This window comes from Syzygium oleosum, unplaced genomic scaffold (genome assembly GCF_021117445.2).
Source record: "Syzygium oleosum isolate NSW1041296 unplaced genomic scaffold, Sole_v2.1 Sole_v2.28, whole genome shotgun sequence".
NCBI lineage: Eukaryota > Viridiplantae > Streptophyta > Magnoliopsida > Myrtales > Myrtaceae > Syzygium > Syzygium oleosum.
This window is the reverse complement of record NW_026607512.1, coordinates 3152967-3167313: the sequence shown is the minus strand read 5'-3', so window position 1 is coordinate 3167313 and position 14347 is coordinate 3152967. Positions and strand designations below refer to the sequence as shown.

Sequence of the window (14347 nt, the reverse complement as noted above, 5' to 3'; positions counted from 1 at the left end):
TAGACTGTATCTATCCTTTTCTTGTGAAAACTGCCGGCGGCTTTGCTACACATAATCTCCCATACAGCCATTATGCTGTTTCATTTCCTTCGATATCAATAGCACCCTGCGACATGTCCTTATTCTCCAATCGGTTCAAAGAACTTGCCAGTTGCATTTATTACTCACGTCACTTGAATTTTGTACAACCCCTTTCGTGCCTTTTGATCTTGGTTTACCATATCTACCCTTTTCTTGTGTAAACTACCGGCGGACACAATCTTCTATGTCGTTCCACTTTCCCAATATACTGCGACGTGTCTTTACTCTCCAATCAGTTCGTAAAACCTGTCAATTGCATCTATTACTCACGTTGCTTGAGTTTTACACGATCCCTTTAGTGTTCGTTGATTTTGGCTATCTATTTAAATGGCCCTTGCAGTCTCCTTATTGCCACACTTCAATCCTTTTCCTTTCTTCATTCACAATCCTATAGGGTCCTTATGATAATTTCACCATGACGAAACCCTCTTCTTTCTCATCTTTTAACGCTTCATCTTTCACCGAAGACTTTGTTGCTCTATGAAGCGACTTGCTATGTCGGTTGAGTCTCACCTATACTTATTTATCCATTGAATCAAGGGCTATGGATGAGATTTTTACCTTCGTCAAGGAAGCCGAACCCAAATTCCTTCCTGCTGACCATCCTTTTGGAACTGACTTTGATAAATTCCGTGCAACTTTTACCTATCGGCTTTAAGCCTTTTCTGAAAATAGGTTGATAATCGAACATCATGCAGTCGCCGAGAGTGAATATTTTAACAAGATTGATCTTACCACCCAAGCTGAGAACGTATACATTGACCGGCTCAAAGTTCTGGAGCCTGCTCGTGCAGGACTAGCCAGGTTGACCCGTACGAAGGATGTGAAAGTTGAGCTGCTGAACATCACAAACCGTCGTCTCCAAGGAAAGTTGACATATGAAGGCAGAGGAGCAGAAGAGACAGAAAAGAAGGGGCTGATCAAGCTACTAGCCCATATAGACGAAGACATCAACTCCTGCACGTTGCTTGTGAGCTACTTAGAAGAGCAAGCCAACACCTGCTTTGAAACTCTCACAGCATTAGAAGCAGAGTGTAACTAGGCCTACTCAGCCACGAACACTAGTTCTTCTGCCTGTTATCGCGCTGAAGAGGAGAACCGTCATCTGGAGGGTCGTTTGTCTAGCTTTGCAAACAAGTTCAGGTGTCATATCGGTTTAGACTGATTATGTAATGACGATTCCTGAACAATCTTTGTAAATTTGACCCTCTTGTTCGGCTAGCTTGACCCCCTTAACCATCCAATACGCTAGTTGATCTTCTGTCTACAAGTTCCACTCATCGATGTACTTTCCTTCTCAGAAACGACATAGTCGGGTAATATTTCTTTAAGTATTTTCCGTTGATCGACCTAAGCATTTGTCCAATCTCATCGATGTCCATTAGATGATAAGTATTTCCACTTAAAACTTGTGTGACTAAATACGGACTTTCCCAATTTGGTGACTATTTACCAAATCTTCATTATTTGAACCCACTGGTAGGATAGTTTTCCAAACCAGGTCACCAACGTCGAAGTGTTTTTCTTTCACATGTTTGTTTTATGCCTTAGCAATCCTATTTTTTTGGGCAATTATCATCTCTAAAGCCATAACCCTGTTTTCTCTTAATTCATCGATGTTTCCATACATCAATTCATCATATTCTTCCTTGGACATGCTCCCTTGCAATTTTACCCTTAATGATTGTACTGTAATTTTCACGGGCAGTACTGCTTCCTGGCCATAGGTTAGCATGTATGGAATCACCCCTGTGCTTGACCTCCTCGATGTTCTATAGGCCTATGATACTGTCGACAAGAGTGAATTCCATTCTTTAGGGTTTTCTTCCAAATGCCTCTTAATAAGGTTAATAATAACCTTATTGGATGCTTCAGCTTGTCTATTTGCCTAAGCGTAGTACGGAGTAAAAGGTAGCATTTTGATTTCTTTGGATTTAGTAAACCCCAATGACCAGTAAGTATAGTACCTTGATCTGCTGTTTTGTCTCTGGTATTTCGTATCGATGAATAATTCTTTCTTCTATAAACTCTTTCACCACTTTCTGAGTTATGTTTTTATTCGAGGCTGCTTCTACCCACTTCGTGAAATAATCGGTGGCAACCAGTATAAAAATATGTTTTTTAGATGATGGAGGATAGATCTTTCTAATTATGTCCATTGCCCATTCTCTAAATGGCCATGGTTGCATAATTGTTGCGGGCACATGTTGCAACGGACCATGTTTCTGACATGGCTCGCACCCTTTAGCATAATCAATGCAATCCTAGGTCATTGTTGGCCAAAAATAACCATGGTGTCTTAACAACTACTTCATCTTTATGCCTGCTTGATGTGCACCACATATCCCTTCATGCACTTCCGCCATTGCTACCATCGATTTTTTTTTTACTTAAGCATCTAAGTAGAACACCATCGACTGTTTTTCGATATAGTTCACCATCAAACAGTAGGTATTTTAACACTTGCCTCTTAAATTCTTTATCATCAGAAACTGGGTTCTCTAGATAATTAATAAAATGTGTTCTCCAGTCTCTTTCGTCGACATCAATGTGCTCTTCATTAGACTCACCATCATGATTCGATTTTCTATCGATGGCAAAGTTTTTGTTTGCGTAATGATAAATATGGTCAATTCTTTTGATATTTTATACCCAGATGCCATCTGAGCTAACTCATTGGCTTCCTCATTTTCATTTCTTTTTATATGCTCCAGTTCATAGTCAAAGAATTTGTTCAACAAAACTTTTGCCATATCGAAATATCAAATAATGTTTTCATTGAGGCATTGATAATTTCCTGATAATTGATTGATCACCAACTGAGAATGCCCTTTTATTTTTACAAATCGAACCTTCATATCAGCCAATATGTTAAGGCCGACAATCAACGCTTCGTACTCTGCCTGATTAGTTGGATAATCAAAATCAAGTTTGCACATAAGTTTAGTTCGATGTCCCTGAGGGCATACAATCAAGACACCAATACCAGATGTTGTCGCCGTACTTAATCCATCGAAATACAATGTCCACGGTACCACCTGTATCGAGCCCTCGACGTTCTCCTCTTCCAGATGTACACATGGGTATTCCATGATAAAGTCGGCAACCACTTGTCCCTTAACTGCCTTAAGTGGTATATACATCAAATGTATTTCGGACAAAGCAAAGGCCCATTTTGCAATTCTTCTTTTGATAATCGGACGAGTCAACATATATTTAATAATATCCGTTTTACAAAATACCTGAATTGTAGTCGGCAACATGTAATGGCGTAATTTTGTACAAGCAAATTATAATGACAGGCATAATTTCTCCACTGGAGTATATCTTTTTTCAGTATCATTCAACATCCGGCTGAGATAATATATTGCCTGTTCTTTTCCGTTATCATTTTCCTGCGTCAACATACTTCCAATAGCATTATCAGTTGTTGACAAATAAAGCTTCAATGACCTACCTGGCTTAGGTGACATTAAAACTGGTGGATTGGTCAGATACTCTTTGATCTGTTCAAAAGCATGCTGATGTTTTTTCTCCCAAACAAATTGATCTTGGTTTTTTAACTTAAGTAATTGAGAAAATATCTCTATCTTACTTGACAAATTAGCAATAAATCGATGTAGAAAATTTGTTTTACCTATAATTATTTGTAACTATCTCTTATTTAAAGGTGTTGGCAGCTCTAGGATGGCTTTTGTTTTGTTCTTATCTAGTTCTATCCCCCTTTAATTTACCAAGAACCATAGAAAGTTACCTGCCCTTATCGCGAAAGCACATTTAAGAGGGTTCATTTTCAATTTAAACTTTTGCATCCTTATGACAACACGTTCGAGATAAGTTAGATGACTTACATGGTCCGATTTGATGATGATATCGTCGATATATATTTCCATGAAATCTCCAATCATATCGTGGAAGATAAAGTTCATGGCCCTCTGATATGTTGCCCCGGCATTCTTTAAGCCGAACGGCATCACCAACCATTCAAACGTACCAATAGCTCCCGCGCACCGAAATGCTGTTTTATGAACATCTTCTTCCCATATGAATATCTGATTATAACCTGAATGATTATCCATTAGTGACATGATCTCGTTGCTAGACACCGAATTGATCACCATGTCCGCCATTGGCATTTGATACTCATTCTCTGGGGTTGCAGTATTTAAGTCACGAAACTCTATGCACCACCTTAACTTCCCGTTCTTCTTTTTAATTGGTACCACATTGGATAACCATTCGACATATCTCGCAATTCTGATAAAACCTGTTGCCAATAAACGCTCGACCTCTTCTTTGACTTTATGCACAATTTCCGGTGTAAATCTTCATGGTGGTTGCTTATGTGGTTGAAACTCTTTCTTGATTGGCAATCTGTGTTTGACCACATCTCGGCCTAATCCTAGCATTTCATGATAATCCCATGCAAAGCAGTCCCTATTTTCTTAACAACTCAATTAACTGGGACTTTGTAACCTCGTCCAATAATGCACTGATGAAAATTTATCGATGGTTTTGAGAATCCTCAATATCAACTTCTATAAACGGGTCCTAAGCCTCAATCGGTTTATCATTTTCTTTAAGGGGTCATTCTTCAAATTCCATAATGCAATCACCAATATCCACATCTTGCTTACCTAATTCAGCCGTATAGGCTGTATACCTCCTATTGAGGTCGTCCAATAATGTAAGATTCTGCATGGACAACCTTATCTAAACATCCCGCCAGGTCAGCTTTGGGAATCCATTGGACATTCCCCTTGTCAAATTGGCAGAATGTGACATTCCTTGAGTCAATTCTAGATGGCTCGATAACACATGAATTATCATCAGGTATCTTTCTTAACTCTCGGTCAGTCTTTAAGGCATGTGTCCAAGATACATGAGCCTTACTATTAACTTTGACATACTCAACTTTGCTCCCGTTCTAGAAAGCTAACATCAGATGAAGGGTCGAAGGTACACACTAATTTCCATGATTCCAATCTCTCCCCAACAATAAGTTGTATGATCCATCTGCCTCGACAACACCGAAAGTTATTCTAGAAGTTTTCAATTCCACGGTCAGATCAGCCATAAATATTCCTTTGACCTCCGTCACTTCTCCTGTAAAATCTGACAACTAAATATTCGATAGGATAATTTCTTCATCCTTTTTTCCCATCTTTTTGAAGAATCTATATGGAACCAGATTAAGAGTAGATCCTCCGTCGATAAGAACCTTGGAAACCCGACATCCATCTATCCTGGCATTTATATTAAGTGCCCTAAGATGTTTGGACCATTCGTAAGATGGTTTCTCAAACTCTATCAGTTCCTCTTGATCATCAAATTAAAATTCTGGTTTGTCTTTCTCGTCGATGATGGAATCTCTATCGGTTGTCAAATCGACAGATATTACTTTATATTGCAATGTGAGCCTAGCTTGGACCATGCATGAACTTAAAGGAGAGGCCGATCTTGACAACACAGCTGGCCTAAATTCTGTTTTCTCATTAGTCTCAGCATTTCTCTGGTTGTCATTCTTTTGATCCTGACTGGAGTTCCCAGGATTTCTTCTCCATACCAAATTCTTAGCTTAGAATTTCTTAGGTTTGTTAGGGATTGGTGAAACCTGAGTAATATGAATCTGATTAACCTATCTTTGTAATTCATGCATCTTCTTCTTTCTCTACAACCTCCTTTTTTGAGTTCTTGTTACATTGCCCCATGGACCTTGAATTTCTCTTGATTCAAACCATTCATCCTCTGGTTGATCAATTGGTATTTCAAAGTCCCGGTACGATGAGGCGTCACAGTCTCCTTGACCTCTCTTTCATGCGGATCATCAAATTCTTCACCCCATCCAGTTACAGTCACCTTTTCCGAATGTCCAGGAGGTGGACCATAATCAATATAGTAATCAAATTTATCACTGGGTTCTCCTAATGTTTAAATTCTCGGGTCGCCATCTTCAAACCGCTGTTTGAAAGATTTCCACTTTATTGGGCGCTGTCTCGAGTTGTTAACAACTTGGGCATTTCAATTTTGATTCTGACGTTTATCAACGTTTTGAGCAGTTCGGGGTCAATTCCAGTATCCGACCATCATGTTATAATTATGATGTCTAAATCGATCTCAAAAAGGTTTTTCTTGTGAAAAAACCTGTGTCAAGGAATGCCTTCCTTTTGGGCCATAATTGATCTCCTCTTTACACCGAGCACACAATTGTGGTTGTCTCATTTTACCTTTAGACTTTAAGACACCATTCTAGTCATCCCAGGGAATGGGTCGACATCCATCTCTATGGGAGCCTTTCCTTTGTCATCCGTAAATCTGATTTTCCCTTGTCAAATTGCTTCCTGAATGTTCTTTATTAACACAATGCAATCAACTGTGTTATGATTCCATGAGTGATACCATTTATAGTATTTCTTTCCTATCAACTCTTCTTTACTCGGTATTACTTGGCCCTCAGTAAGTTTGATTTGCCTATCAGTCACAAGCAAATCAAATATCTCATCGACCTTATTTATGTCAAAGGAATAATATTGCATATCCTTCGATTTGACCATAACACTTCCTTTCTCTTCCACCTTAGCCGGTTTCAGCACAGGGCACATATATGGCTTTTCTATTATCATCTTTGCCATTGCCACCTCAGCATATTCTGATTCATTTTTGTCAACCAGTGTTTCATCGACAAAGTTCACTTCATGTTTAACATGCTTTCGATCATTCTCTTTCAAAAAGTTTTCATGTTTCACAGCAATGAAAGTCAACGAAAACATAGTAAGCTTGTCCTACCATTCTTTCCATGATAGCAAACTTTAAATCATTAAACGCAAACTCAGCGAACGTCTTCTCAGGTAATGGTACGAGACACCTATTCCTTGCCTTTCTAAATCAAAACATGAACTGATGGACTGACTCATTATTATATTGTTTCATTGCCGACAAATCTACCACAGACATATCTGGCAAAGCTCTTTGAAATTGACTATGAAACATCGTTTCCATTTGATCCCATGAAAATACAGAATGAGGTGGTAGAGATATGTAACAGGTAAAAGCAGTCTTTGATAATGATAATGGAAATAGCCGTAGCTTCTAATGATCTCCATATGTAGCATCTCCACACAAAGCAGTGAATCGATTGATGTGTTCCTATGTCGATTGATCATTCTCACCAGTAAACAGGTTAAATTCTGGCATCTTAAACCCCCTTGGGTACGGAACTGCATCCATCCATTCCGGATATGGTTTTCTATATACTTGCCTAAAACCTCTTACTTCACCACCATATTGCCGTAGTACTGGATCGACTACGCATTGATTTTGTCCCATTGGAATCACGACTGGGTGTGACTGCTTGAGCCGCTTATACAACCTGAGGCATCATTTGATGTATGTTCTATTGCAAAGGTTGATGCATTTGGTATTGAGGTAATGGATACTATGGTATTGGCTGTGGATATTGCGGAACCAGGTTTTGTGGCAATGACTGTGGATATTGCGACACCGGGTTTTATGGTAATGGCTGTGGATATTGCTGCACCGGGTTTTGTGGTAGAGATTGTGGCGATTGTGGAACTTGGTACTATGGTACTGGCTGTGGTGGAGTTAAAATCCTCCTCGGGATTTTTGCATTAGCATTTAGCCTAAACAAAGTTTGAGGGAGACTAGGTTGGGTACTAAAACCACCAGACAACACATTATCGTGCGGCTGGTATAGAGCAGTATGCTAAGGAACCAAACTTGCATTAGTCACATTTGTTTGAACTGGCCCAGACAAATTAATCCCGTTGGCTGCTCTCTGACCCATGTTGGTATTCTCATTCCTCTATGATAAATTAACCACATTACCTTCGCTTGTCGCCACTTGGCCGTACGCTTGACCTACTAATGTGTTTTCTCCTCTCTAAAGAATCCTTACCGGCGCAAGAGGTATAAGCTGTCCTGCGGTTCCACCGCCAGGAAGTGTAGCAGCGAGCTGTCTAAGACTTCCAACTATGCCGGGAGCAACAACAAAAACAGTTGTGACTAGGTAGAACTCATCGATGGGCTCTACTTGCCAGTAATCTCCTGGACTGTATTGATAAACAATGGCCTAACAGTATCAGCTGCACATCTAGTAACTAGATTAGCTAGATCATTGTGCTATTCTTCCATGATTCTTCTCATAGTAGCAAGTGTAACCGGATTCAGTTCTAATTGCCTTCTCTGTTCTTTAGTAAAGTGTTCGGGAATATCCATCTCCCTTGCTTGTCCTTGTTCTGCCACTGTCCGTCCATTCGATGGTTCCTCACATGTCACCCGCTCCACATCAGGATTCAGGGGTGCGCTGCTCCCTGCAACATTGTTATTATGATCTAATTGGCTCTGATTCTACGTTCGTGCCATCGTTACTCCTCCAATTGGCCAAATAGGTCCAACCGGGCGTGCCAAAATTATGTTTCGCCGAAAATGGTTCCCGTGATGAAATATAATTCATCGAAAGTCATTCTTCAATTTTTAATTAGATGAGACTGGGTTCTAGGTCTAATTCCGAACAGGAGTGATCCAGGCGTGAACAAAAAATCTGATTGTCTTGATTGATAACACAAATTTCATACAATGACGAAATTTGACTTGAATTTATAGAGGATTCAGACGAACCCGTCCAATTACTGGCAGCGTCCAAAGTTCATCGATACGATATTACAAAGTTACTGACTTGGAAAATAAACAGCTATAGCTACGGAAACTAAAGGTGCGATACTAGAAAGTAAAGATAAAAAGACAGCATTTTGGTTTGTGTTCGTGGGGGGGCCCTTTTTTTGGCAGCCGAGTGCTATTTATAATGTAGGCTCGGTAACCATCTTTGATATCGTGTTCGATAATCACGTTGATCTCATCTTCACCGTCCATCGTCATTGAGCTTCTCTTATTCTGACATCTGTCCTTCCCGGGGTAATAACCATCATCCAGCTCTTCCCAGCTTGACATCTGTCTTTTTGAAGCAGGAACTGTCGTCGAGCTTTTCCTGGTTTGATACCTGTCCTTCCGAAGCAGGGACCTTTGTCGAGCTTTTCCTTGCTTGACACCTGTCCTTTCCGGGGAAATAACCGTCATCGAGCTCTTCCCAGCTTGGCATATGTCTTTTCGAAGCAGGAATCATCGTCAAGCTCTTCCTGGCTTGACACCTGTCCTTCCAAAGCAAGGACCTTTATCGAGCTCTTCCCAACTTGACATCTGTCTTTTCGAAGCAGGAACTGTCATCGGGCTCTTCCTAGCTTGACACATGTCCTTTCGAAGCAGGGACCTTTGTCGAGCTCTTCTCGGCTTGACACCTGTCCTTCTCCTTGTCGATGGCCTCGATGACAATTTCCCTTGATAACTTTGGTGCTCGCTCACTAGTTCTCTCTGAATTTCAAATTTCCCGCCAGTGTCTACCAGTGCTTGCTAGCTGTTTTACTTGTGTGAGCCGTCTCATAAGGGCTACGTCATCCTTTGACATCTATTATTTTATTTATTTCAATTGTAGACAACCTAATTAATTATAGGTGTCAACAGTGACAAACGGTATCAATGAACTTCCTATTTCCATCAGTATTTTGGACTTCCAAGAATCACTAGCTCGACTAGTCCTTCCAAGCTATCATGAGATGTCACTCATATTGATACTTGTTCACCTATACGTCACAGCCTAACTTCTTGTCCTTGCTGACAAAGAAGATCATTGATGATATACTCAAACTTAACCGTCTGCATATGTCATAGTAAACATTAGTACCAAAGATAGTTTTGAAATCATCAAAATTCAATAGGGATGTTTTCCCAATAGAAATGGTTGAGGTCAATGTCATGCTTTTGGATTCTCCGGAAACGTTCATGGTTACTTCCTTGTGATGGTTTTATTTTTTGTATCTTCATTTTGAGATTATGTTGGTAAGTCATGGTTATAGGTTAACTTTCAAAGAACGTTAATAGCTGAAGTTGGCGGCTAATGGCCGTGCCATAGTGAGATTGGCGATGATTGGAGGTTGACGATGGCAATGAGAAATGACACAAAAATAGGCTTAGTTTAGTTCATTTTGGAAATTGGGTTTAGGTTGATTGAGATTAGTCGATTCGCATTAACGAGCTCGGAATATTGAATGACACCTCCTCTGTAACAGTCTGAATTTTCGATCCTTTTTCCCGGGATTTAGGAAATGAATTTGACCAATGCGCTATAGTGAGATCTCACCCGGGAACCGCGCATTCTCGGGATGCTAACATTAGGGGTAGGGCTATTACGGGATTGAGTTCGCACGACCAAAGAACTCGACCTGGGTTCGATCTTTGACTATATGGATTGACGAGGGAATGTTTTGAGCCAACCGAGACCGGTCTATTTGATTGATCGTGTCCGAAGGGCACTAGTGACAGACCCTCGTAATTATATGACGATCGAGGTCGCCTTGGTTCGAGCAAACTTAAACGTGATTTGACTTAGTGTCGGTCACGGGTCGAGAGCGAGTAATCCTAATGAGCCACCCGTTAGCAAGAGATAAGCTAAAGTCGCGATTGGTCAATTTTAGTCATTTCTTGGAATTCGGGCCCGGGAATCGAGAATTTTGAAAGTGACAATTTTGAGCGGCCGATGACGTTTCGGCTTGGCCAACCTTGGGGCCACCCATTTCGCAAAAAATAGATTTCGGTCCAGGGCCGGAAAAATTACGGTTTTGCCCCTGTGGACGATGTTGGATTTTGAGGTCGTTTGAGGTTATTTTTCGAGGCCAAGGTCATTTTAGAGTGGCCACGCATATTTGGAGTGGTTACGGCCAAAAATTAGAATTTCGACAAAAATTGGAAAAATAATATTATTTTATTCTCGGAACTTCGCAGTCGATTTTCGAGGACTTAGAAAGTGAATTTCGCGATTCTGACGCCATATTATGTTGGCCACGCACATATGGAACACGCATGTGTGAAAATTGGAATTTCGCCCCGGGACCGGAAAATTACGATTTTGCCCCTAGGCCTATTTTTGGGTATTCCGAATTTTGGGGATTTTGGAAATTGAATTTGGGGATTAAGTGTGGATAAATATCAGCCCCAAAATATTGGACAAAAACGCCCTTAGATATTTTGGTTTGGAAGAATGTAGACCAAGTGTTTTAGGGGCAAAATTGAAATTAAGAAAAAAATTGGTCAAACCTTGGACCAAATATTTAATTGTTTCTCTCCTCTCTCTGTCTCCTCATTCCCTCTCTTCTCTCGGCAGCCCCCCCCCCCCCCCCCCAACAGAGAACTCTCTCCCTCTCTCCCTCACCAAAAATCCTCTCATCTCTCTCTCGGCCTTGGACCGCCGATCATCGCCGGAGCATCGCCGGAGCAAGCCGCCATCGCCGATCGCCGCCAGCCAGCCGTTCCCCCTTGCCGCTCTAGCCGAGTTAGTCTAGAGTTCGGGTAAGTCGCGATCTAATCCCTATTTAGGACGTCGGGTATGGTTTAGAGGATTTAGAGGTTGATTAAGGTGTCGATAATGGTTTTTGGTGGTTGATCGTGGTTATTGGTGGCCGATCATGACTATTAGCGGTTGTTGCGGGTTGGATTAGACGTCGGGAAATGAGTTTAGGCGGTTGGAATTCGGTAGAAATCGGTTCGGGTTTGAATCCGTGAGGTTCGGGGTGAATCACGGATTCACGGTTACTGTACCCACTCGGTTTTCTATTTTTGTAGAAAATTTTTTGGGCCGAATTTGAGGGAATTTTCTTCATGAAAGTTGTTTCCAACATCTTGAGGTATAACATATTTTAATTTGGGAATTTTTGGAAATCATTTGCTGCCATTCGGAAGTCCATCTTTGGACCGAAATAAAACTGCCCGATTTACTGTTCATCCGACCTTCGGGTCTGTTCGAATTTTTATAAATTTTTTCAGGCCTATTTTCAAAATACTTCCTTCACAAAAGTTGGTGGGGACATTCGTGGCTATAACATATAAAAATTTCAAAGCTTTTCAAGGTGATTTGGGTGTTGAAATAAATATATTTTGAGGACAAAACGGTCTGTTGGAGTGAGTTAATTTTCGTCTGACTTCAAGTGACCAAAAGAGGTGTTTCTAGTTGGAACTAAGTTTCGAGTTCTCACAGAAAATGTTCAGCAAGATGTTTTACGCAACGTGTCCAAATTTTAGAATTTTTGGAGTTCGTTTACTATTTATTTTGATGGGATTTCGGTCACTGTTTAGGGTTCGGTTTAGGGGTTTATGTGGCTGTTTTGGGGGCAGAGATGAAGGCTGGTATTTGGTTGTCGTGGGCTGAATATGGCGTGGCTGTGTGCCGTGTGTATGTGGCCGTGAGGTGTGGCGGTGTGGTAGTGTGAATGCGCATTGAATTCGCGTGTTAAATGTGTATGGTCGTGTGGTGTATTCGTATGACGAGAACGTGTGTTTGTGAAGTGTACATGAGATGTGAATTGGTGCGTGGCTATGAATGCGTGTGAGGTGTGTATGTTTGGTCGTGCGACTGTTGACCGTGTGTAAGTGCGGTTTGAGTGGAACGAGGATACGGAAATGTGGAATTGGTTGGAAAGGATCCGTCCTGAGGCGTGTACGTTTACGCAGGACGATGCCGGCCCTGACGAGGTGACGATGCCCGGCCCTGACGAGGTGACGATGCCCGGCCCGACGGGGTGACGATGCCTGACGTGGTCAGAAGACCGTTGGCCTGATGCGTTTTACGCGGGCGCGGTAGAAGGAAAGTGTGTGTAGGATTCCGTCCTGAGGCGTGTTCGTTTACGCGGGACGATGCCGTCCCCCGACGAGGTGACGATGCCCGGCCCGACGGGTGACGATGCCCGACGAGGTCGAAGACCGTTGGCCCGATGCGTTTTACGCGGGCGCGGTAGTGGTGGAAAGGTTGAGAATGAGCGGGATTTGGCTTGACATGTGAGGATTGTGAAAGTGATGCATGGTGTGAGTTAGTGTGCGAGTGTGTTTGTATCGCGTGATGCAGTGCGCGATTATGAGGTAAAATATGCTAGGCATGGTATGGGACGTGCCCAAGTAGGTTTTGCTTTATAATCGAGGCACGCGCGCGGCTGTAATGTACTGCTACGGTATGATTGGCATGTGTATTGATATGTGGAAAGTGTGTGATGACATGTGTGCAAGAATTGTATGTTGGGATTGTGGGCTAACGTGCATGGTGCGTATGCAGAGAGTCCAGGTATGTGTGAATGTTCGATTGCTGGTTGTGTGGTTGTTTGGTTGCGCGTTTGGATGTGTCTGGAATTACGTGATAGCCTAGGTGGGGCTTAGGTTGTGACTTATTGAGATGTGATCTCATGGTTGTTTCAACCAAATCATTTCAGAGCCCCTGCCTGAATGTCGAGATTGAGGTCGACTCGGAGTCGTCAGGTGAGCAGACAGCTGCGGAGGATTGAGGTGGTGATGCCGAGGACAGTGAGTCAGAGTGGACGCCTTCGAGAGGGCGTAGGGGATAGTTCTGGGAGGAGGATGCGTCCCATTTTTGGATAGTGCTGACCTAGAGAGCTGATCTTGATATTTTGGTGGTTTGGAGTTTATAGTTCGGTGTGCTTATAAATTATTTTGTGGTTTGTATTGGCGGATGATGTAAATATTTGGAAGTGTAATATATGCTTGGTGGTTTGACGATTTGTTCCTTCCTGGTGTTCTCCAATTTTAATGTCCGGGATTTTTTATTGCTTCCGCCGCGAGTTAACTCTGATGGATCGTTGGGTCGGCGATGTTATTCCTGGGACGTCGCACTCTGTTCGACCGGAGGCGGGATGTCGCGGGCTCGACGGGGGTTCGGGGCGTGACATCCTCTTAATAAGATAAAAGACGAAGATGTTGCGATTCTTGTGAACATTCTGAACTCCATAATCGGTAGCCAACTCCTAATTGTTGAAGTTGTTGAAAATATGTCTCGAGTTTGAGCCCGATAAACGAAATCCAACCCGAGATTAATTATTATTTGTGGAAGTCTCAATATTCCAAAGTTTGGATTTCCTATGTGCATGCAGTATATGGCAATTTTCGTTTCCTAGTTGCAGGCGATTTTATTTCCAATTTGGAGTCCAAAGGATGTTGGACTTTGACTATGAAAGAAAGCAAATCGTGGACTTGTGTCAGAGAAAGGAAATATAATCCCACTTGAAGTCTGCCGAAGAAAGACGAAATAGGAAAGTCCAAACTTGGACTTGTTGACTGAATTTTGTGGAATATCTCTTCCACATTGAAGTCGGCCACTTTAATTTTTCTTTGGGCTATATAAGGGCTGTTCTTTTGCCAC

The 14347-nt window shown here is 41.8% G+C and overlaps 1 long non-coding RNA gene across 1 annotated transcript; it reads left to right on the top strand.

Moving 5' to 3' along the window:
* The first annotated feature begins 11324 nt into the window (after positions 1 to 11324).
* Positions 11325 to 13714, top strand: LOC130135180 (uncharacterized). Its single transcript, XR_008814658.1, has 2 exons — positions 11325 to 11496; positions 13404 to 13714. It is a non-coding gene; the product is annotated as an uncharacterized LOC130135180 (long non-coding RNA).
* Positions 13715 to 14347: the final 633 nt, after the last annotated feature.